This window comes from Elephantulus edwardii, unplaced genomic scaffold (genome assembly GCF_000299155.1).
Source record: "Elephantulus edwardii isolate Elephantulus edwardi_28Jun2011 unplaced genomic scaffold, EleEdw1.0 scaffold00053, whole genome shotgun sequence".
NCBI classification, from domain to species: Eukaryota; Metazoa; Chordata; class Mammalia; order Macroscelidea; family Macroscelididae; genus Elephantulus; species Elephantulus edwardii.
Genome location: NW_006399803.1, coordinates 6518370 through 6544073, shown reverse-complemented (window position 1 = coordinate 6544073; position 25704 = coordinate 6518370).

Here is a 25704-nt window from a genome sequence, read left to right as displayed (position 1 = left end):
AGGTTTCCCATGGAATCTGTATGGAATATACAGGTATGCTATGTATATATGCTAGGTATACATATATGCATATATTCACGCTCCCAGGGAGGCAGTACAGATACCTTTCGGGAGGCAGGCTCCTTCCAGAAGATCCCCTTTGTCTCCTTGAAGAAGCCCCTTCACTTGATCTGTCTCTATTCTCTAGAATGATCAATAGAGACTTAGAAGATAAGAAGTTGATCATTAAGAAATAAAAGAATAAAAAGAAAGGATTGAAAAAACCAAATAAACTCAAGCTAGACATTTACATCTCTCCTTTTTTTTTTCATCTTTAAATGAATACATTTAGTTGACTGAGGTAAACATGGATTAAGCACTGACTGCATGACAGGGTCCCAGTTAGAGAGAATGGGAAGTCAGGCTCTTGGTCTCTGCCCTTAAGAAGGGAGGTAATAACACTGGATTTGAGATCAGGGCTCTAAAAACACCCACCACCAGCACGACCACCACATCACCATCACCACCACGACCACAAGCACCTATTACCATTACCACCACCTCTACCAGTTGCCCTTGAATTGAGTCTGACTCGTGATGCTTCTGTGTGACAGAGCAGAAAAGTGCTCCATAATGTTTCCAATGGCTGATTTGTTTAGAAATAGGTCACCAGAACCTTCTTTTGATGCATTTTTAATGGGTTTGGACTTCCAATCTTTCAATTAATAGTCAAGTACTTTAACAGTTTGTTAATTGACAGGGTAAGATACAGCTAAAAGTAAGCTAAAGGTTACTGTACATCCATAGAGAGCTCTGGTGGCCTAGTGGTAAGACGCTGTGTTGCAATCCCAAAGGCGCACAGTTCAAATCCACCAGCTGCTCTGCAGAAGAACAGGCAATCTCCTCCTGTGTGATTTAACTGCTGCTGAAAACCCTCTGGAGTGTCAGCGCTAGGTTAGTTTTAACTTGAGGGTAAACAACAACAAAAAACAACCCCACTGTCAAGCTCTGGTGGCCCACTGGTAAGCTGCATTGCAATCCCCAAAGCACACAGTTCAAATCTACAGGCAATTCTGTGGGAGAAGGGTGAGCAATCTCCTGCTGATTTTTGCCTCTGAAAATCCACTGGAAGGTCAGCTATGGATTGGTTAGGACTTGACAGCATACAACAACAACCACCCCACATCAGTACATCTCCTCCCTTCCTCTTAGGAATTGAAAGCCACTTTTTCCAAAAGAAAGCTGCATTTAATGGAAGCCCAAAGTGCAAGTCAGATCAAAACACAGTTGCTCCAGTGGGAAAGAGTTGTGCTATCTCTTCTTCATCTCTGCCTCTATCTTTTCTCCTCCAGATCCTCTTAGCTGAATGTCCTTTAAGTCCTTGAGGGCTAAGAACTCAGTGTGAAAAACCATTGCACTGTGCAGCCCATTTCCTCTAGGTTGTTTAAGTGACACCATGTCAATGACTCTACCACCCAAGGAGCTGACCCATTATCCTCTTTTCTTTCCTAAGTGGTTGGGGAGGGGTGCGACAACATGGTTTTAAAGGACAGGAGACCTTAACTATTGTGTCACTATATGTGGGTCTTTCCTTTCCCCACCAGCAACAAAGACACAGTCCAGGGTCTCTTCTGATGGTCTTTCATTCTTCCTGTGCCTGCTTGGACTCTGCTCAGTGAAGAGCTGGTGTCGTAGTGAGTAATGTGTCAGGATGCTAACCAAAAGACCAGCAGTTCAAATCTCCCAGTTACTCTTCAGGCAAAGATAAGCAGTTTCCTCTCATAAAGATTTACAGCCTTGGGAACTCATTGGTGGGTGGCCATAAATGAAAATCTATTTCATGGTGGTGGGTTTGGCTGGATTTGGTTTAAAATGAAGAGAGTCTTGTCTCCTGAGGTCTGGAAAGTTATCTCTTTAGCAGCTGAATGAAGAGTTCTAAAGAAGAGAATCTAAAGGGGACAGCCTGAGGGAGGTCAAATGCTGGATCCGTGTAGGACTCACAAGAACTAGTCAAACAATATGTTTGGGTGGAGAGATAGTGGTGCATATGGTTAACATACCCCATTGCTAATCAAAAGGCTGGAGTTCGAGTCCACCTGGAGAACTGGTGATCTGCTTTTGACAAATCAGACAGTTAAAAGTCCATGGAGTTCTACTCTGACACAAGGGCTACATGAGTTGGAGTTGAGTCAACTGAATTTAGTCACAGCCAGTGTGTCACTTTAGTTTTAGTATGTACATTAGAGTCCTTCATTCAGGTGCCTGGAATAGTGCCAGGTTAATCTGCTGAGACAGTATTCTGTGCCTTTATGAAATCTTTAGGTTAAAAGGGACATTGACATGACATTCTCTATCTTGTGTGTCAATCAGATACCATGTCATGTTATTATTCTATGTCACAGAGCCAAAAGTGACTCATAGCCAACCCTCCAGTGAATATTCAGAGGCTATAAATTGCCCAGAAGGAAAACGCCCATCTTTCTCACATGGAGCAGTTGGTGGATTTAAACTGTGTGCCTTTGGGTTGGCAGTGCAATTCTTTACCATTAAGTCACCAGAACTCCCTATAGGACAGAGTACAACTGCTTTATAGGGTTTCCTTGGCAAGCAGATCACTAAGGCTTTTTTCATGGTTGTAGCTGTTAGATGTCGTCAAGTATGACTCATAAGCAAGCCTGTGAACAACAGATCTGAACCCTGTTCTATCCTGTGCCATCCTCCCAATCTCTCATACACTCCAGCACATTGCTGCAGTCTCTGTGTCAACCAACCTGGTTGAGAGTCTGTCCTTTGCCATCCCTCCACCTTCCCAAGTATATAGTCCCTCTCCAAGGAATAATAATATCTCCTAACAACATGTCCAAAATATTGGAGACGAAGCTTCATCACCTTTGCCTCCAAGGAGCACCCTGGATGCGCCTTCTTCAAGACATGTCTGTTCATTCTTTTGGCAGATCACGGGCTATTCAGCACTCTTCTCCAACATCACAATTCAAAGAAGTACAACTGCTGACCTTCCGTTTGGCGGCTGAGTACTTAAACGTGTGTTGCCAGGATCCTTTAAGCTCATAACAATTCTGAATGACAAAGTACGACTGATTCCTAAGGTTTACAAAACTGTGATCCTTGGGAAGCAGAATCCTTTTCCCCTGAGGAGCAGCTGGTGGGCTTGAATTGCCAATCTCTTGGTTAGCAGTCATGCACTTAATCAGTGCACCAACAGGATTCCTTCAGGCTTGAGTCAGCATAAAATAATCAGAAAAAAAAAATACCTGAAGAGACTCTCAAATTCCTTGAGACTCAGGGATTTTATCACTTCTTTTTTATTTTAGATTGATTTGCATACAAAATTCATATACACTGTGTTTCATTCATACACATTGTATTTTACACACGGTGTTTCATATGATCATTCCCATACATTGTGTTTTATAAAATTAATCACCATTGATCTATGCCCATTATTACGCTGTCTTTTCAGGTCCCCACCGAATCTTTCCTATTTCCTTCACCCCCTCCCAATGCCCACCAAACTCTGCAGCCCTGTGACATCCCCATTGCACTTGTCCTCAACCTCTTTGCCCCCCACCCTTTCCCCTTCTGCACTTTTATACACCACTTACCTTCTATTTTTACAATAATGGGTTTTTTCTTTTCTTTTTTTCATTTTTCTTTTTTTAAATTAAATTTTATTAGTTTTAATGAACATTTACAGAGATTTGGGGTTTTCATTCATTCATTGTTGCACTGTTTTCTCCACCCTCATCCCCAGTTCGTTCTTCTTCCCCCCCCATGTCTGTTTTAATTGTCCAATTGCCACAGTGCTTGTCAAGCCAGTTCTGATTAATCTCCTTTGTCAGTGTGTCCCTTGCCGTTCCCTATCACTCCTTCCTGAGAGAGACTTCACCCTGATTCATAAAGAAAAGGGGATGGCGTATTCTCTTAGCTACTTCCTACTGAAAAGGGACGCTGTCGGTTTCAGGGTGAAGATCTTCTCTCACTACTCTAAAGGGCCCCTTTGGCAATAGGAAACACATAGACTATTATGGAGTTAGATTTTGGAATTTAAACAGTTTTCTCCCTTCTCTGTTTCAGAGCAGCATACATTATTGAACCCATCTCACTCAGTCTCTCCCCAGCCCCAAGGACAGTCCCATTCTACAACAGTGGCACCATGCAATATTTGTCCCTTTGTGACTGGGACACTTCACTCAGCATAATGTTCTCCAGAGTCAACCATTTTGAGTAATATACAATAATGGTCTTATACAGTATTTGACCTTATGAGACAGAGTTAGTTCATTCAGCTTAATGCTCTTTTGCCTTTTCTATGCTTCAGTATGAATTGAAGCTCAACATCAAGAAAACACAGATTATCACCACTGGGCCAATTGGCAGCATCAGTATGGATGGTGAAGAGATTGAGATAGTTAACAATTTTAGTTTTCTTGGCTCCACAGTCAACACTCTTGGTACCAGCAGACAGGAAATCAAGAACTGAATTGTATTGGGAAAGTTAGCTGTGAGGGACCTCGCAAGAGTACTGAAGAGCAACGACATCAGGCTGGAGACTAAGGTGTGCCTGATCCAGGCTGTAGTCTTCACTATTGCATGCTATGCATTGGAGAGCTGGACAGTGACTAGGGATGCTAGAAAGAGAATTGATGCCTTTGAGCTGTGATGCTGTAGAAGAGTGTTGAATATGCCATGGACTACTAAGAGAATAAACAGGTTTGTCCTGGAGGGTGTGAAGCCGTGCTGCTTCTTGGAGGCAAGGATTCTGAAGTTTCGTCTGGCATACTTTGGGCATGTTACAAGGAGGGACCAGTTACAAGGAGGGATGGCGCAGGAGAGAAAGAACCTCAATGAGATGGATCTCATAGTGATTGGTTAGTGGAAGTAGGTGTGTCGGGGACAATGAGATTGGCACAGCAAGGTTTAGGCCTCTTGTACATAGGATCACTATGAGTGGCAAGCAACTCGAAGGCACATAACAACAACAAAAACACGCCATGCAGTATTATTTTTAATAGTTCTTCCTGAGTTTTGCATAGTATTCCATCATGTGAATGTACTATTCAGTTTTTTTTTTCCCATGGCATAGGAAAAGGAAAAAAAATGAGAATAAGGCACGTCTTCATTAAAACCTGTACAATGCTACTCTTAAACTCTACCACTTTTGGCAAAGTGGTAGAGTTTTATACTTACTATGTAACTTCTGACCTTTGTTTTCACATCTAAAACAATGAGAATGACACAGTCATGGCAAGTTTGCTGGGAGAAATAGATCTAAGGGCTTAGCTATTTGAAAGATCAATAAATTATTTCTCAGTCATTTGACTCTGAGCACTTTGATAGCACAGAGTTAGTTTTCCTTATCTTTATATCCTCAACTCTGAGCATAGTAAATACTGGGCACATAGTAGGTAGTTTAACATAGCTTTCAAAAAGGTTTGCACGAATACTTCATCTAAGTAGATGTTAAAAGTAGATAGGTTACCTTGAAAGATATATCCAAATCCTAACCCCTAGTGCTTTTGAATGTGGCCTTATTCAGAAAAGCATCTTTGCAGATGTAATTATTTAAGATGAAGTAATAGAGGAGTAATGTGGGTCCTGATCCAATGCAACTATCTCCTTATAAAAGAGGAAAAGGAACACAGAGACAGGAGGCCATGTGCAGTCAGAAGCAGAGATTGGAGGGAATTACGTGGCATCAAAGGATGCCTGATGCTGCTAGAAGCTGGAAGAATCTTCTCCTGGAGTCCTGGGAACAATCATGGTTCTGCTGATGCCCTGCATTCATACTCTTCACTTCCAGGACCATGGGGGGATTGATTTCTGTTGTTTTAAGCCACTTAGCTCATGGTACAGGGAGCTCTGCTGGTCTAGTGGGTAGGGAGTTTCACTTCCAACCTAAAGACAGGAGGTTTGAATACACTAGTTACTCCGAGGGAGAAAGATGGGTTATCTCCTACCATGCAATTTACAGTTTTTGAAAACCTGCTGTAAGGTCAATTAATTCCTAACCATGGACAATTGTTGACGTTGCTATTTCATGTCACCTCAGAACCAACTCACAGCTGACCCTCCAATGGGTTTTCAGAGGCAGTTAATCACATAGAAGGAGATTGCCCATCCTTCTCCCAGGGAGTAGCTGGTAGATTCGAACCCTGTGCCTTTGGGATTGTAGCAGTTTCTTGCCACTAGGCCACCCAGAGCTCCCTATGGACCTACAGGATAGTACATCCACCGGATAATTATAACTCCAGGACTGCCTTATTTCATTACAGCAATCCAGGAAACAATAAAATAGGTATCTCCTTATTATTCCTTGTACTCTGTTAACTTCATTTATAACCCTTGCAATGATATGTTTACTTGTATATTATCTATCTTCTTACTAAACTATAATTTCCACAAGAGCAGGTGGTCAGAGTCTAGAACAATACTTGGTACACAGTAGGTGCTCAAAACATATTTATTGAACAGACAAAGAAACGAATGGCAGCCATCAAGTCAGCAGGAAGTTAGCACAGCCAATCCCAAGCCAACCAGTTTGACTCCACCAGCTGCTTCCAGGGAGAAGTGGGGGGATGGGGGGGCGCTGATCTCTTCCTGTGCAGTCTCTGAAAACCCTCTGGAGTGTCTGCTCCGAGTCTGTTCTGACTCCATGATAATGAGTTTGAGAGGTTTTGTTTGGTTTTTAGTTTGAGTAGTAGAAGCAGTGGTTTCGAAGACTAAATCGGAACCAACCCAAACAGATGCAAATTGATCTTCTTTGGAAAGCTCACCGGAAAAAGGCTGGTCAGGAGCCACCCAGCTTTTTTCTGCACCCAATTCTGCACAGGGCTCTTTTACTTAGGACTGCTTGATGTCCTCAGGCCGCCGCCAGGAGGCCCTTCGTGCTAAACTGAGCCGAGCGAGGGAGGCTTGATGACGTGGCCAGGGGCTGCCTCGAGCCTGAACTGGGGCCATTTGTGGGGAGCGGGGCGGGGCGCGCCCTCTCCCCCGGCTCTGCACCATTTACAGGCTCCAGACGGCTGAGGCCCTGGGCCAAGCGGCTCGGTTCCAGTGGGAAAGCTGACCTTGGCCAGGAAGAACCAGGAAGAGGCACAAATGACTCATTGTCCCACATCCTCCAAGGTAAAAACCCCGGCAGTGTGTGTGGCCTTTGGGGTTGGACGTTATTGGAGCCTTGGCTCCCCCCTCAGCCAAAATAACAGCCCTCGGGGAGCAACACATACACAGCCTGGGAGCAAAACCAACCCGTCTCCTCCCCGAGCCCGTTTGACACACTTCCCTGCATTTAAAGTTTTTAAACACTGTGCATTTAACATTGACTTCAGTTTCTAAAAGTACAGCGCCAAATCTTTTTTAAAGACTCTAGGCAGCCTTCACTTCCAATCAAGGCCCCATGACATTTTATGGACTTGGGGAAGAAATGCGATCTACTTTCCGATCACGTGTTTAAGGAGGTCGCCTTCCACGCGCTTATTTTTATTCAGGACTTTGGGATCCCACCATTCGTGGTAGCACGTGCTACTGCCGCCAGATTTCCACTAGAGGGCAGTCTTGGAAAATATTTATAATATATTTTATTGCTCTGTCTAGGAAATGTTGCTGTTTTTAAAAGAAACGGGGAGGGGGGGCAGGGAGAGGAATGGTCTGTGTAAATTTCTAGGGCAAGTCCTCTGCCTTCACTTGGAACGACTCCTCGTTCTTCCAGAAGCGCAGCTAGAGAAGGAAGGCTGAGCGCACAAAGCCAGCTGCTTTCCTCTTCCCCTGTCCTTTTGTCCACATGGGATGCAGCTGGCGGCCGAGTGTGGCAAAGCTGGCCAGCCCGAGCCGCAGCCCCTCCTCCTGCCCTCCTGGTGCCAGCCCAGGGTTGCAAGGAGGACCACCTTGGAAAGGCCTGTGAGATCCTGATTTGGGGAGTAGGGGTGTCTGCTTTGACTTGCCGCTTTGTGGGGACCTTTCCACAAAGTCCCGCCCTCTGACCTTGCCTCCCAAGCTGGCAGTGGCCGGAAATCCTCAGAAAAGTGCCGGGAAGGGTCAAGGGGGTGGCTACGGAATCGCCCAATTAAAAATAGGCCTTCCAGGCAGGCAGCCATGGAGATCTTGCTGGATAAGTAAATAAGCGTAAGTAAGACGGGCCAAGTCTTCCCCTGGAAGGAGTCTTTGTGTAGCCAGGGCTGTCTGGGCCCTGGGGAACAACGCCCTCCCTCCACATCTACAGCATCATTGGGATTCAATTCATTCGTTTTTGTTCCCCTCTTCCCCAGTTCGTTCTCCCCCCCCCCCCCCCCCCATTTTTTCTTTATTCTTTCCACACAACCTAATTTCTTTTAAAAAATAAAGATCTTTTCCATGCAAAGATAAAATAGCCCTATTGAGTTCCATGATATTGGGTAAGGGTTTGGTTCAAAAGTAGGGATGGACTACTCCTACAACTTAAATTTTATTACTGGACAAAAAGAAGAAACATCAGTGTATAAATTTGAATTGCTTTTAGGGCACACACACACACACACACACACACACACATATTCTGGAGCATATTTGATAAGGAGTGTTCAACTTGGCCTCTCCCCTGGCTGACAGTTTCTTCGCTCTTGTAAGTAGATGTCATTCACTCAGATAAATGACCTCATTTCATCCTGGAAACAGCCCAGGGAGGAGGGTGTTACCCATCACCCTCACTTAACTGAGAAATCAGAGCTGAGAAAGAAGTAATGTGCACAAGGCAGTGGTAGTGGGGCTGCAGCGAGGACTCATTTCTTTTCTCCCATGTACCCTTGGACTGAGCATCTGTTGCGTCAGAGCCAGACTTGACAAAACATCACCCAAGTCCTTCCACAAGGTGATTTCCTTCTCCAGCTCCTGTGGGCTTCTCTTGTCTTAAGCTGGGCAGTGGGAGGTGTAGTCTCCCACTCCCCACCCAGCGACCTGCCGCAGCCAGCCTCCTGCCTTAGCCCTTCTAGTGTGGACTTCATAAGTGAGCACAGCAGCCAGCAGTTCTCAAGAGTTTGCTCACTAACCAGTGGGTTTGCACTGAGGCTCTTGCTATTCCCTTTGGGTGGTGGAAGCCCCAAAGCTGCATTTTGAAGTAAGATGTGGGCTCCACAGAGAAGGCAGGGGACACAGGTGCCCTTGAGGAGTTCCTCTGTAGTCTAAAGTTTACAAAAGCAGAGAAAGCCAGAGAGCCAAGCAGCAAAAGGGGCTTTTACAAAGTACATAGGTTCTACTTTTCTGAATTCTGTATATTCTATTTTTGTGACTCATCAATAACTTTTGTTACACAGATAATACAACCCTGCATATCTTAACTGAGGTGGACCTAAAGCATTTGCTGCAGAAGGTCAAGGATTATTGTTGTTGTTGTTATGTGCCATCAAGTCGCTTGCGACTCATAGCGACCCTATGTACAAGAGGCCTAAATGCTGTTCTGTCCCGTGCCAATCTCGCCGTCTCACACTCATTCCCACCACTCCACTGACAGAGCCGATCCATCTCATCGAGGGTCTTCCTCTCCTGCGCCGCCCCTCCACTCTCCCAAAAATGATGTCCCTCTCCAAAGACTGGTCCCTCCTTACAACATGCCCAAAGTATGTCAGACGAAGCTTCAGAATCCTTGCCTCGAAGGAGCAGCACGGCTTCACCCCCTCCAGGACAAACCTGTTTATTCTCCTAGCAGTCCATGGTATATTCAACACTCTTCTCCAGCTCCACAACTCAAAGGCATCAATTCTCTTTCTGTCATTCCTATTCACTGTCCAACTCTCTGATGCATAGCTCGTAATTGAGAAGACTATAGCCTGGATCAGGCTCACCTTAGTCTCCAGCCTGACATCATTGCTCTTCAGTACTCTTGAGAGGTCCCTCACAGCTGACTTTCCCAATGCAATCCGTCTCCTGATTTCCTGGCTGCTGTTACCAAGAGTGTTGACTGTGGAACCAAGTAAACTAAAACTGTTAACTATCTCAATCTCTTTACCATCCATCCTGATGCCACCAATTGGCCCAGTGGTGAGAATCTCTGTTTTCTTGATGTTGAGCTTCAATCCATATTGAAGACTGCAGTCCTTGACCTTCTGCAGGAAGCGCTTCAGGTCCTTTTCAGTTTCAGCAAGCAGGGTTGTGTCATCCGCATAACGCAGGTTGTTGATGATTCTTCCTCCTATAGTCTTCAATATAGATTGAAGCATAATATCAAGAAGGCAAAGATTCTCACCACAGGGCCTATTGGCAGCAACATGGTAGATGGAGAAGAGATTGAGGTTGTTAACAATTTCAGCTTGCTCAGCTCCACAATCAATACTCTTCGCACCAGTGTCCAGAAATCAAAAGACAGGTTGCATTGAGGAAGTCTGTTGGCAGGGGCCTCTCCAAAATACTAAGAAGCAATGATTTCAGTATAAAGACTTGTTATTGTTGTTGTTGTATAGAGACTAAGGTGTACCTAATCCAGGCCATGGTCTTCTCAATTACGTGCTATGCATCAGAGAGCTGGACAATGACTAATGACAGAAGAATTGATGTTTTTGAGTTGTGGTGCTGGAAAAGAGTCTTGAACATACCATGGACTTCCAGGAGAACAAATGCATCTGTCTTGGAGGGGAAGAGAGTGAAAACAAGTTTCTCCATGGAGGCTAGGATTTTGAAATTCCTTCACACATACTTTGGGCACATGGCGAGGAGAGACCAGTCCTTGGAGAAGGACATCATGCCTGGAAGGGTGGAGGGACATCATAGGACAGTAAGGACCCCAGATGAGATAGATTGACACGATAACTGGGGCAATGGGTATAGGTGTGATGGAGTCAGTGAGACTGGCTCAGGATAGAGTAGTGTGCAGAGGTGGTATAATTAGGGTCACTATGAATCACACGCGACTCAGTGGCACATAACAACCACATCATGCTAATTCCTACCACCCTGTTTTACTATGACGATGGAGTGCCAGTGACCTTGGAAGTAAAGAGTTGCTTTGCCCACACAAAGGCAGGAAGTTTAAATCCACTTTCTGCCCCTTGGAAGAAAGATGGGCAGTCTCCTCCTGTGTGCTTTGTAGCATCTGAAAACCCACTGAAGGACCAACTATAAGCCAGTTCCAAATTGACAGGCCATAACAACAAATAAGATTAAGGGGTATAGGTAGTGTAGGGCCTGTGAGGTTGGGCTACTAATAAAAATGTCAGCAGTTCAGATTCACCGGCTGCTTTACAGGAGGAAGATGGGCTGCCTTCTCCCATAAAGATATACAACCTTGGAAACCTGGTGAATGGTTGGCAACAGCATTAGTCCGCTTAATGAAAGTGGGTTTACCTTTTTGTTTTTTACAATTTTTTGGTTAGATACTCTTTTTATTATTATTATTATTATTATTGTGTGTTGTACCATCAAATCAAATCTGACTGGTACAGGAGGAGATTGTCCCTTCTTCAGCAGAGCATCTGGTGGATTCAAACCGTGCACCTCTGTGATTGCAGTGCAGCTTCTTGCCAGTAGGCCACCAGGGCTTGCTCTGTGTGTGTGTGTGTGTGTAATTAAATTGTTGTTGTTTTCCAGAGGTGCACGGTTCAAATCCACAGGATGCTCTGCTGAAGAAGGAGGGACAATCTCCTTCTGGAGCAGTCGGATCTGATTTGACGGTACACACATATAAAAAAAAATTTCAAAAAAGTTTAAAAAAAGAAATAAATTGTTGTTGTTGTTGCTTGCCTTTGAGTTGAGCACGTCTCATAGCAACTCTATGAACGAAATTATCAGTATATAAGTCACTTTGAGGACTAGAGTGTTCTTGACTCAAGCAATGGTATTTTCAATCTTCTGCTTGCAGATGATGGAAAAATGAGTAAGGAAGGTTGAAGAAGAATTAATACCTTTGAATTATGGGATTGTTGAGGAATTCCATGAACTGCTCAAAGAATGAATACATCTGTCCTGGAGGAAGTACGACCATAACGCTGCTTAGACATGAAAGAATGGCAAGAATTAACCTCACATATTTTGATATGTTATCTGGAGGGATGATTCTCTGCAGAAGGACAATTTACTTGGTAAATAAAGTAACTACAAAAAATGGGCTCAGACATTGGAATGGTTGTGAGGAAGGTGCAGGGCCAGGCTACATTTCCTTATATTTGCTACGAATTGGGATAGATGCTGCTACAACAATAGTAATAATGTAGATTTTACACACGCATACACGTGCACACAAAGTGCTGTAAAGGTCAGTCTCAGTCTAATTTCTCAGAGAAAGCAGCGCCATATGTATGCTCAGAACACTGACTGGGCGTGTGGATACAGAGCCACCCACAGAAATTCAGATTCAGTAAAAAAAATCTCTATTAAAAACGGCTGGTGAATGCAAAAAAGCAATAGATGCAATATGGGCTGTCTATGTAATACCACCAGTGTGTCTGCCGCTGGGGAGGGGGGAAAGAGAATGAAAAATGCAAATTGGAGAGTATGAAGCCTCTTTTGCCAGACTGTTTTAGAAAATCCTGAGAGGGGAGTTAGACAAACGGGGGAGTGAGAAAGGCAAAAGGCGCTGGCGATTCTGAAGTCCTCCGGGGATCTCAGTGATTCTCCCCATGCTCTAGTCTCTTCTTGGTTCAAGCGAGTAAGATGTGGGAATTGAGCTCTGGTCTGAGGATCTCTTCCTAGAGGAACAAAAGACTTGTTTGTCTGAATTCCTCTCATGGGGCTGTGGTAATGAAGGCCCAGTCTAGGTGTTTGCTGGATCCTGTATGCGACATTTAGTAGGGCCGGTCTGTGCACGAAGAAAGGAGGGCCTGGTTCATTGTGAAATGCCTTTATGCTGGTTGTTTTAGATAGTTCTAAGAAGAAGCAGCTCTGGTGACCTAGTGGTAAGAAAGTGTTCTACTAACACAAAGGTACAGAGTTCTAATCCATCATTTTCTTCATGGGAGAAAGGGGCAATCGACTCCTGAGTGACTTACTGTCTCTGAAATCCCACAGGAGGGTCAGCTATAAGTCGATTCTGATATTATGGTACACAGCAAAGGAAGAAGAGAGGGAAAAGGAAATTCTTTTGGGAGGACTTGTCTCTCAGAGCCCCTCATTCAGACAGCTCCCTCCTGGTAAATGTCCTTGTCCTGATTATCCTACTCAGTAGACCCAACTTTTCCATCTGAGTATTTTTTTTTCCATTCATTCATTGTTGCACCCTTCTCCCCGCACAAACCCCTCCCCCCTCTGAGTATTTTTAGTAGTCCATTACAGTCTGGCCCAGCCCAATCCAAACCACCCTAAGTCAGCCCAGTCCTGTCCAGTCCAACTCAACACAGCTCAACTCAATTCATTTCAGCTTAGTCTAATCCAGGTCAGACCAGCCCATCAGTCTAATGTAATCCAGTTCATCCCAACTCAGTCCAGCCTGACTCAGTTTAGTTAAACCCAGCTCAGCCTAGTTTCAAACAACCCAGCATAACCCAATTCAGCTTAGTCCAAGCCAGCTCAGCCCATCACTGTTCAGTTCAAGCCTGCCTAGCTTTGCCTAAAATAGCTTAGAGCAGCCCAGCCTAGCTCGGCCCAGTCAGTCCAATCCAATGCAGCTCAGGCCAAATCAGCTCAACCCAGCTAGCTAGTATAGTTTCCAAGAGCTATAAAAAAAAAAGTGTTCTTACCTGACGTGCTAATACCAAGGTCAGAGATGAAAAATGCATCTATCCAGACAACATCTGTAGAAAACAGGCCAGTCTGCCCCCACCTTAGTGCTCTGAAGTCAAGGCTGTCAACTCAGTTGCTCACATCTATGGTACCCTCACCTTCCACTGCAGTACTTACTGCCTGTCTGAGTAACGACGGTTGTATTTAATGAGGAAGGAAGAAGAGCTCCACCTCTGTGCAAAGAGCAAGTCTGACTCCAAGATGTTGGGTGTGGGAAGTTGTGTTGAAAAACTGAAAGGGCCAGACAAAGACTGCCCCAAGGTTCCTCTGAAACGTTCTTCCATTATCAAAGCGTTGACACTTTCAAGGCACTAAAGTATTAGAACTCAAGTTAGCGTCAACAATAAAGATATTCTTTCAGAATGGAAAATTAGAATTTTTCTGAGGTAATTTTGGCTACTCTTATTCTCAGCGGTGCAGAGTCAGAGTTTCTCAGTCATTTACTTCAAACCACTCATGAAACAGTTTTTCTTGATTGATTGATTGATTGATTGATTGATTAAGTGTTCATGGAACAGGTGAGATGAGGGGGCATCTCAGAGGCTGGTGCAGAGACTGCCAGAATGCAGGCCTTTTCATGTGCTCTTTCACGTGACCAGGGCAACTTTCACACGACTTCTGCTCAGTCTCCACAGAGTCACAAGCTTCTCAGTGCCAAGTGTTATGTGGACACTTGCCTGCTGGATGGAGACAGAAACTCATTTCCCATCTGTCAGGCAGCTTCACACAGAGTCGTTAATGATTTTCTGTCAGGCAAGGCCTGGCTGAATTTGAACCAGTGACCCAGAGGTGAAAGACCCTGGGCCAGGGCTCCCTATGTAATAACTGGTCAGCCTGGGCCTCGTTATTCTGGGCTCTGTACTCTCTTTGGCATCTGACAATATTTCTGCCATGTCTGCTTGCTTTTTGATTGGATCCTAACTGTGCATCTGGGAGCTGAATAGTTGAGATCTCTGGAGGGTGAACAGGGAGCCCATTTGTGTCCTGAGGGAATGGGAAATGAAAGGAGGGCAAAGGACAGAGAGGCAGGTCTATTTGATTGGTCTGGGACCAAATGCAACATGATCATCCAAGCTTGGTCGGGGGATGGGGGGTCCTGACCTCAGAACCCTTTTACACATGTGACTGTCTGTTGTGCCCAGGTGACTCAGCCCTCGTCACCCTGTCAGGGGACAACTGTGCTCTGTTGCCGTTTCCATGGCTAACGTTTTAGAAGTAGATTACTAGGCCTTTATTCCAAGACACCTGAGTGGACATGGATCACCAACCTTTTGGGTAACAGCTGACAGTAATAACAATAACATCACCCAGGGAGCCATTTGCACAGATAAATAGGCAGAAAGGCGGCTCTCATGGTGAGGGCTGCCGCGTGGAGCGCAGGAATGCAGAGGCTCTGAAGGCCACACGGTGCTGACATTGTCATCATTATATGCACTGGCTGTTTTCCAAGAGCGTCCACGGATTGCTTCATATGATGACTCGCGGTCAGCGGCTGAACATTCAGCACCACATGCCCCACTTCAAAAGTGCTATTTTCTACCTGAGGATGTTACCAGATGGAGGAAAGCAACTCGGAGGCATTCAGGATTGATTCATCATTCTATAAAGATTTATTGAGGTCCTGATTTGGAGCAAAGGTCCCTAAAGCCAAATAACAAACCAGTTCCCTTGACGAGGAGTTGATTCTGACTCAGCAATCCTATAGGTCCAACTGCTCCCTAGGGTTGCCGCTGCAATCTTTATGGGGGAACTTTGATGACACAGTAGTCTGCATCAAGTTGCATTGCTAGTCTAAAGGCTGCGTGTCTGGTTGGCCCTGGCTCCTTGAGAGAAAGATGAGCAATGTCCTCCCTTTGCAATTTACAGCATAAACCTAATAGACAGTCGCTATGAGTCGGGATAGATTTGACTGGTAGTGAGTCAATCTGTATAGAAGCCAACTACCACATCATTCTCCAATAGAGTGGCTGGAACATTTGAACTCCATCTTTCAACTGGCAACTGCGCTCTTAACCATTACACCACCAGAACTCTTCCAAGGTCCCTAAATGGTGCAAAAGGTTTGTACTCAACTGTTGTTACATACCATGTAGTTGATTACGCTCTAGATTACTCTCCAGTGCATTTTCAGAGGCTGTGAATCGTACAGGAAGAGATTGCCTATCTTTCTTACCTACCTAAAAATTACTGCTTTGGACTGAACCAGCAGTGACATGGAAGAAATGCCAGGTGAGCTGCTTTTGTAGAAATTGAAGCCAAGAAATCCTTACTGAGAAATTCCCCTCTGTAACACATAGGATCACCAAGAATGAGACCGGAATTGGTGACAAGTTTGGGTTCTTTGTTGTTTTAAACTACAGGACAAGTATTCTGCTAGTTACCAGAGGCACGGATATAAACAGAACATGGTTTTCACTGAAGAAATCAATCATGTAGTGAGGTCAGACATATATACAAAAAATATTTTGAGACAACCTGATAGATGTTGAAACAAGTGGATGGAAATGGCCATGGAAACTAGGAGAGTGCAAATACAAGCATGTCTGGACTCTGCCACTTACATGTTACCAACACAGAACTCTAGGCTTTGCACTTGCAAGTTATGGGATCTGAAATTCAGCCTCTCGAAGCTTCTGTTTTCTAACATCTGGAATGGGAATAATTACAATACAGAAAATTGTCCTGAGGATTGAGTTGGTGTTGGAAGTGTTGTCAAGCTGGTTCCCAATGATCCCATGAGCACAGCCCTGCCTTGTCCTCGGTCACCTCCACAGTTGTCCAGTTTTGCAGCTACTGTAGCAATCCACCTTTTTGTCACTGCGTCAGTTCCTCTTTTTCACCGAGTGGCTGCTTTCTTCAACATGCATGGAGACTCTTGCAGGGATTGATGTCTCCTGATGATCAGTCCACAGTCTATGCTGTGAAGTCTTACCTTCCTTGTTTCCGAGAAACATTCTCATTGTAACAGCAGCGCGTAAAAATAAAAAAAAATATCTAGATCATGAGGATCATTTTCATACCTTAGCTTCTCTTGGTGTATAACTTTTCATACATTAGCTTGTCACAATGTATGAGAATCATTTAGTAGTGTTTCCTGACAGTAATAGGTGATTGATAGATGTCAGCAGATGATATTGTGGGTGGTAGAGAGGGATTACCCTCAGCAGCATCAATAGAAAACCAAATCAGTTGTCATTGAGTCTATTCTGACTCAGGGCGATTAAATGCACTGCAAAGTATAACACAAACTCCCCAGGGATTTCAAGATTGTGACATTTTGGAAGCAGATCACTAAGACCTTCTTTCTGTTGCCTCTGGGTGAGTTCAAGCTGCCTACCTTTGGGGTTGTAGCCAAGCACTTAGCTAGTATCCTCATGAGGTGTGACTTGGGGAGGGCAGATGTGAAACAGTTAATAATGGTATTTTAAGAAAGTAGCAGTGGGCTGAAGAGAAAGTACAGATTAAGAAAAGTGTTCACAGATAGAATCAAGGGAATTTGGTGACTAATTGGATATAAAAAAGTGAAATGTGAAAGTTGAGGGAGAGAAAAATCATTCATGGTTGCCATGCCAACACAGGAAGCTGGCTTAAGGAGGACTGACTTTAAGGAAGGAAAGAGCTTGTATATTCTTGTTTGCACATTTGAGATTAGAGGGCCTTGGAGGACATCTAGGTGGGAACATTCAAATACAATTGGAGACCTGAACTCAGGGCTGCAGATTTGCATTTGAGAGTTTATGTGTGTGACTGACACCACAGGAATGACCCAGAGGTCTCCACTTAGTGGATGTGGCATGGGGCGAATGATCTGAGACCAGAATTGGTCTGGAATTGTCAACATTAACAAAAGGGGGCCTATCAACGGAATAGAAAGCTACCCCAGACCCATGGTGGTTCCTGACAGAGTAGTAGTTGTTATTGCTGTTTCGTGCTGGAATCAACTCATAGCTGACCCTTCAGCAGGTTTTCAGAGGCAGTAAATTGGCTGGAAGGAGATTGTTCATCCTTCTTCCTCAGAGCAGCTGATGGATTCAAACCATATGCTTTGGAAATGCAGTTAAGCTTCTCACCAGAGGACATTTCAATATGGACGCAGAGCTCAAGGCCCTGCCCTCTGAGAAATCACTTGCTCTAGGAGAGGCTTTGAAGTGGGAATTGACCTCTCTGAAGGTTACTCTTAGAAGGAAGCAATGTGGGAGCCACTTTGTCTACCAAAGACATCAGCAGCAGGCTCTCAACTAGAGGAGGGCTTGGTGAGGGAATTGGGCACGATTTCTGCTTCAAGTTCTTTGAATTGATAGTAAGACAAAAACACAGGCATCAGCAGTGAAGTCAAGGAGCGACCTCTCTCCAGACTCTCACCTCTCAGTGCTCTTGAGGAGGGCTACAGAAGCCAAACCTTGCCGCAACCACCTTATAATTCAGCATGTGGTGCCTTCATTAACTGATGGCATGCAAACGCGTGCCCTGGTCACTTCCTGATTTGATTAGTGGCTTTTAATGGACTTTGGAAGTGATCTTTTGCATAGATTAGAAGTCAGACAGTATAGAGCTTGACACTGCTATGTCCGACTACACACGTCCAATGAGATTTACCCACATCCCATCCAATACAGGATAATAATAACAGCTGTCACTTACTGGGTTCTTACCAAGTGCTCTTGGCAGGGATTACCTCTAATTTGAACCCAATAACAACCCTCTAATGTTATTCAATGATCACTTTGGCTGATTCATCAGCAGGGAATTGACCTGGACAAATGGAAATTTGCTCATCCTCAGCATGCTAGATATGGGTGCAGAGACGACTTGAAGCAAGAGGGGACGTTGCCACGCACCATGCAGGAGACGGTGATTGCAGTGAGGAATAGGGTTAGAATCAAGGAATGGATGAGTGGAAACTGCACAGGGTAAATTCTAACTATGCTGGCAAAACCAGGCCAGGAGACCACACTGACAATGATACTTTTTATGAATGCAATCACAGTGTAAAAATTAATATTAATGCATGACTGGATCAACAGAGAACTGCCAGATGTGCAGACTGGGTTTAGAAGAGGCCGTGATACTAGGGATATTATAGCTAATGTCGGATGGACATTTGACTGTGTGGATCACAAGAAACTCTGACTGACTCTGAGAAGAATGGGAATCCCAGAACACTTCTCGTGCTAATGTGAAACCTATACTTGGTCCAGGAGGCAGTTGTCAGAACAGAACATAAGAACACTGCATGGTTAAAAATCATCAAGGGTATATGTCAGGGATATGTCCTATCTTCGTATCTTTTCAATCTATATGCAAAACAGATTATCCAGATGGCTGGACTCTCTGAGAAGGAATGTGGCATCAGGATTAGAGGAAGACTCATCAACAACCTGCATTATGCAGATGACACAACCCAGCTTGCTGAAACTGAGAAGGACCTGAAGCACTTGCTGCAGAAGGTCGAGAGCTGTAACCTTTAATATGGATTGAAGCTCAACATCAAGAAAACACAAATTTTCACTACTGGGCCAATTGGCAGCATCATGATAGACGGCGATGAGATTGAGAGTGTTAACAGCTTTAGTTTGCTTGGCTCCATAGTAAGCTTTGGTACCAGCAACCAGGAAATCAAAAGACAAACTTCACTGGGGAAGTCTGCTGTCAGGGACATCTCCAGAGTATTGAAAAGCAACAATGTCGGTTTGGAGGCTAAGATATGCCTGATCCAAGCCATGATCTTTGCAATTATGTGATATGCATCAGAAAGCTGGACAATGACTAGAGATTATAGAAAGAGAATTGATACCTTTGAGTGGTGGTGCTGGAGAAGATTAGAATATACCAAGGACTGCTAAGAGAACAAAAGATTTATCCTTGAGAGGGTGAAACCTAGATTCTCCTTAGAGGGAAGGGTTCTGAGGCTTTGTCTGACATACTTTGGGCATGTTGCAAGGAGAGACCAGTCCGTGTAGAGGGACATCATGCTTGGGAGAGTGGAAGGACAGTGCAAGAAAGAAAGAACCTCAATGAGATAGATTGACTGAGTCACTAAACTAGGGTAATGGGGTAGGTGTGTCAGAGACAATAAGGTTGGCTCAGGATAGAGCAGAGTTCAGAGCTGTTATACAGTTATAGCAGCACTGGATATGCACATTCAACTTCCATTTGCCTATATCACCCTTGGTGAATATTGAACCTTTTACTTCAATTTTACCCCAAATGAGCAAAAATTTCTGACGCAAAGCAGATTTTTTGTTTTTGTTATATGGTGGAAAAACAGATTGATTGTATTTAGACTTAGCCAGGTGGACTCAGTTTAGATGACCCCAAGTTTGTTGGCAACATCCAAAGCATCATGGTCAGGAGCAAGTCGAACATGGGCCTTCTTCTCTCCATCAGGCCTAATCAAGGTGTTGACCTTGGCCACATCAATGTCACAGAGCTTCTTTACAGCTTGTTTGATTTGCTGCTTGTTGGCCTTGGCATCCATAATGAACACAAGTGTGTTATTATCATCAGTCTTCTTCATGGCTGACTCAGTGTTCAGGGGAAAGTTGATAATGGCAAAATGGTCAAGCTTGTTTCTCCTGGGGTTTCTTTTCCAGGGGTATTTGGGCTGCCTTCAGAGTATCAGCATCTTAGGCCACCTTGACTTTGACTGCAGTTTTGGGAGGGGCAGGAGCTTCCTTCTTCACTTCTTGTGTCATCTTCATAGGAAGGTGCAAAGCAGGTTTAAACTAAAGATCTGAAAGGTGAGCTTCAGAATTGTACAAAAAGTTAATAAATTACAAAAGTATAATCATAATAATGCTGCTGCTAGAAACCATCCCCAAGTTCAAGCAGGACTTAGAAGAGGCTGTGGCACCAGGGACATGTTGCTGATGTCAGATGGATCCTGGCTGAAAGTAAAGAACACCAGAAGTTTTGCTTTATTGACTATGCAAAGGCTTTTAACTGTGTGGATCATAACAAGTTGTGGCTGACTTTGAGAAGAATGGGAATCCCAGAGCACTTAATTCCACATGAGCTGTGGAACCTATACCTAGACCAGGAGGATGTTGTGTGAAGAGAGTAGGGCAACACTACATGGTTTAAAACTAAGAAGGGAGCGTGTCAGGACTGTAGTCTCTTTATATACCTATTCAATCTGTATGCTGAGCAAATTATTCCAGAAGCTTGACTCTATAAAGAGGAATGTGGCATTCATGATCTGAGCAAGACTCATCAATAATCTGCATTATGCTGATGAAACAACCTTGCTTGCCAAAAGTTGAGGACTTGAAGCACTTGTTTCAGAAGAATGTAGCCTTTGATATGGATTGCATTTCAATGAAAAGAAAAGAAAGATTCTTTTATCACTGATAGGGAACATCATGATAGATGGAGAAGAGATTGAAACTGTCAACAACTTCATCTTACTTGGATCCACAATTAACAGCCTTGGGACCAGCAGTCAGGAAATAAGGAGACACATTGCACTGGAAAAGTCTGCAGTTAGGAACCTCTCCAAATTATCGAGGAGTAGTGATGTCAGTTTGAGGACTAAGGTAAATCTGACTTGTGCCATAGTCTTTCCGATTACTTGCTATGTATCCAAGACCTGGACTTGAATAAGGATGACAGAAAAAGAATTGATGCTTTTGAGCTGTGGTGTTGGAGGAGAGCATTGAATAACCCATCGACGGCCAAGAGAACAAACAGGTAGGTCTTGGAGAGGGTGCAGCCAGAGTGCTCCTTGGAGGGAAGAATGATGAGACTTCACTTCAAATAGTTTGGACATGATGGTAGGAGGGGTTATTCCTTAGAGAAGAACATGAGGCTGGGAAGGATGGAGGGTCAGCGAAGGAGAGGAAGATCCTCAACCAGGTGGACTGACACGGTGACTGCCTCAGTGGTCTCTAGGGTGTCAAGAAGCATGAGCACAGCACAGGATAAAGCAGTGTTCACATCTGTCGTTCATAGAGTCCCTATGAGTTGTGCTCGACTGACTCGATGGCACCTAACAACAAGAAATAACCATCCCCAGCAGTCTTTACATGGACTTCTTAATCCATGCCACACATCATCCTAAACCCTTTCCACACAGTAACTTAAACAGTTACTGTTTTGAGACAAAATGACCATTCTTCCCACAGACAACTTCCACTGGGTAGGTTTTTGGTTTGGTTTTTTTTCTCTTCAGTCACTACCATTTTGCTGGATTTTCCCCCTCTTCTTTTTATCTCTTTTTATTTCCTATTTTTGGACCTCTTGAAAGCTCCCTTTATCATGCTATTTACTTCAACTCAAAACCTACCCATATCAACTTGCAGAGCCATCTGATTGCCTGGTCTTGCCCTCATCCACCTTGACTGTGCTAATGAGTCTCTTTTCTTTTTTTTAATGAAAAGATAATTTGTTCAAGAAAATAGCCATGAGCCACAAATGAATGACGCCATTCCCAAGAAGTTGTAGAAGCTTGTTTGCTGTCAGTTCAACTCAGTGCCGTTGAGTCAGAACCCACCCATAGCTGACCCTCCAGTGGGTTTTCAAAAGTTGTAAATAGCCCTTCTTTCTCCCTTAGAGCAGCTGGTGGAATTGAACTGCCCACCTTTGGGTTCACAGTGCAACTCTTTACCCATTAGGACACCAGATGCTTGCTATAACTTTCCAAAATGTGATTAAAGTAAATCTGAGAAGCAAAAAGAATCTATCTTTATTAAGCTCACTGAGCTCTGGTGGAGTAGCCCGTCGGGATTCTCGCTGCTAATCCCAAGGCCACACCTCTTTGCTGATTTGATCTGGGCCAATCTTCCATGTGATTTAGAGCCTCAGAAACTTTGCAGAGAGTCAGCTATGAATTATTTTCAAGTACAAGAAAATTTTGTTAAAATGGGTGAAAAGAAAGGCAATATACAGACAGTAAAGGGATATTGAGACATTGTGTGTATTATAATTAAAGTATCAAAACAAAATGTGTATGAATGATTGAGTGAAAAATCCCAATATGCTTTATAAAATTTTACTCAAATCACAATAAAAATGAAAACAAAACAAAAAGTTGCAAAAGGGAAAATAACCCAATACCTGCTCTGCACTCTTACTTTCTAGGAGTAACCACTGTTAAATGTAGTTTTGTTAAATGCAGCTGACGCATATTGTGTTGTGTACATGTGTCGAGTCAGAACTGACCCATAGTTGACCCTCCAGTGAGTTTTCAGAGGCAGTTAATCACCTGGGAGGAGTTGCATTGGAACTATGTGCTTTCGGGGTTGCAGTACAGCTTCTTGCCACTAGGCGGCCAGAGCTCCCTTGAAGTCTTATGTTCAATAGAACGAAGCCCTGCCCCATCCTCACAATTACTGTCATGCTTCCGCCCATTGTTAACAGCTTCGTGCCAGCCTGTATCGTTGAGTCTCTTTCTTTTTTTCCACTGACACTCTTTACCAAGCTTTATAGCTTTTCTTTTAGCAACTGACCCTCCTAAAATATGTGTCCCAAATAAGAAGCTGGAGTATATGAAGAACATCAGAATTGCAGACATGTGAAGAGCTTGGAATATGCAGTTGACAGGTAGTTTCTCTTTCTCTCATTGGGGACCAATCAGCAGCCAACTCATGGCTGACACTCTTCTACCACGGTTTCAGAGGCTAAAAATTACATCAGAGAAGATTGCCCAGCTTTCTCCTGCAGAGTAAATGGTGATTTCAAACCGTCCACCTTCAGGTTGGCAGTGCAACTCCCTATCTACTAGACCACCGGTGCTCCCTGACAGTGATTGGTAGTGGCAGGGGCCCTGATGGCCCTGTGTTTACACACTCAACTTCCATGTCAAACGCCCCCAGAGGTTCTGTAGGTGAAAAGGATTGGTAAGCTACTTCAGTAAAGATGACAGCTTCTAAATCACATGGCTGCAGTTCTACTCTGATCCATGCTGTAATCGCAAAGGCACACCGTTTGAATCCATCAGCTGTTCCATGGGAGAAGGATGGGCGGTCTCCTCCCATGTGATTTACAGCCTCTGAAAAACCTCTGAGTGGTTAGCTATGGATTAGGTCCAACTCGATGGTACTCAACAACAACAATGTGAGTCAGAATAGACATTATGGCACATAAAAACCAGTAGTGGTCAGAATGCATTCAGCAATTTTCTGGTCTTGGTCAAGCTATTTAATTTGTGACTCAGTTTTCAAACCTGTAAAATATAACACACTTTACAGAGTTATTGAGAGAGATGATGCAATGTAAGTGCAGTGCTTAGAATGGATGGTATCAAGTACAAAGAACTCAAAGTTAATTACATTCATCCTCTCAAACTGTGTGTCCTTATATATGTATAAAATAGAGAATCTATAAAAAATGTACAGAATGTCTCTTTTTCTTTATATTTACTTTTTAATTCACTCAATAAAGTATTATTAGACAAGTTCACCTACTCTCATTTCTTTGAATGGGAAAATAATATCCTGTGGTAAAGACAGCATTGGAATATTTATCCGTTTCTTTGATGGTGGGAGTATAAGTGCTCTCCTTTCTGGCTCTAACAATGCTTTAAAGAACATTCTTGTCAATAGATTCTTGCCTACGTATCTGTTTCTGCAGGGTATGTTCTTACAAATGAAAGAGTTGGGTTGAAGAATATCTATATTTAAAATGTGATGATACTGCCAAATGTCAGTTGACGTTGAGTCAGCCTCTGACTCATGATGACCTCATACACAGCGGAAGGAAACACTACCTGCTCCTCTGTTATCCCATGATTAACCGCAGAGCTGATTGTTGTAATTCGAAAGATTTTCACTGTCTAATTATTAGAAACAGATCACCAGACGTTTCTTTTTAGAACACCTCAAACTAGAAAGCTTTTATTAAATCTGTTCAGTGGCCTCAGCAGCCAGGAAATCAAAAGTCAAATTGGATTAGGAAAGTCTGCTGTCAGGGACGTCTCCAGAGCCCTGTAGAGCAAAGATGTCAGTCTAGAGACTAAGGTGCACCTAATCTAGGCTATAGTCTTCACAATTACTTGCTATGCATCAGAGAGCTGGATAATGACTAAGGATGACAGAAGAATCAATGCCTGTGAGTTGTGGTGCTGGATAAGAGTATTGGACATACCATGGATGGATTGACAACGATTTGCTCAGTATAGGTCAGGATTCAGAGCTATTGTGCATAGGGTCACTATAAGTGGCAGGTGACTTGACAGGACATATAAACAACAATATCAAAATATCTGACCATTGTGATCCATACGTTTTTCATTGGCTGATTTTCAAAAGTAGATCACCAGGCCTTTCTTCCTAGTTTCTTCCAGTCTTGAAGCTCTGCTTAAATCTGGACTTTGTCATAACATGCAAATAAGTACTTACAGATCAGGATCAAACCCGGCTCTGCTCTGCACGGAAGGTGAGATTTTTACCAAATTGCCAATGACTGACTCTCTGATAATTTCTTCCCTAATAGGATCCTAACAGCAATGTGAGAATACCTTTTCACGATACCCTATCAATGCAGGGATAGTACCAATCTGTACATTTTCTGCCGGTCTCATATAAGAAAATGTTTTCTCCTGTAAATATAAATTTCTCTCCTCCCTGTTGTTGTTGTTACGTGCCATCAAGCCAAGTACAACTCATTGTGATCCTATGAACAGCTTCCCTGAACTCTGCCCTCTCCTGTGCCATCCTCATCATCTCTGACACCCTAGAGCCCATTGTTGAAGTATCCGTGTCAATTCATCTTGTTGGAGGTCTTTCTCTCCTTCACTGACCCTCCATCTTTTCAAGCATCATGTCCATTTCCAAGGAATAGCCTCACTTAGCTATATGTCCAAAGCATGAAGGAAGAAGCTTTGCCATCTTTGCTTCTAAGGTGCTCTCTGGCTGCACTTTTCCCGAGACATATCTGTTCTTCTGTCCCAGTATATGGGATATCCAGTATTCTTCTCCAACACTGTGACTTAAAGGCATCAATTCTTTTTGTCATCGACTATTTTAGATAGTCCTTATTTGTTTGTTTTATCTTCCATGAATTTCCTGTTCATTGTTGTTGTTGTTATGT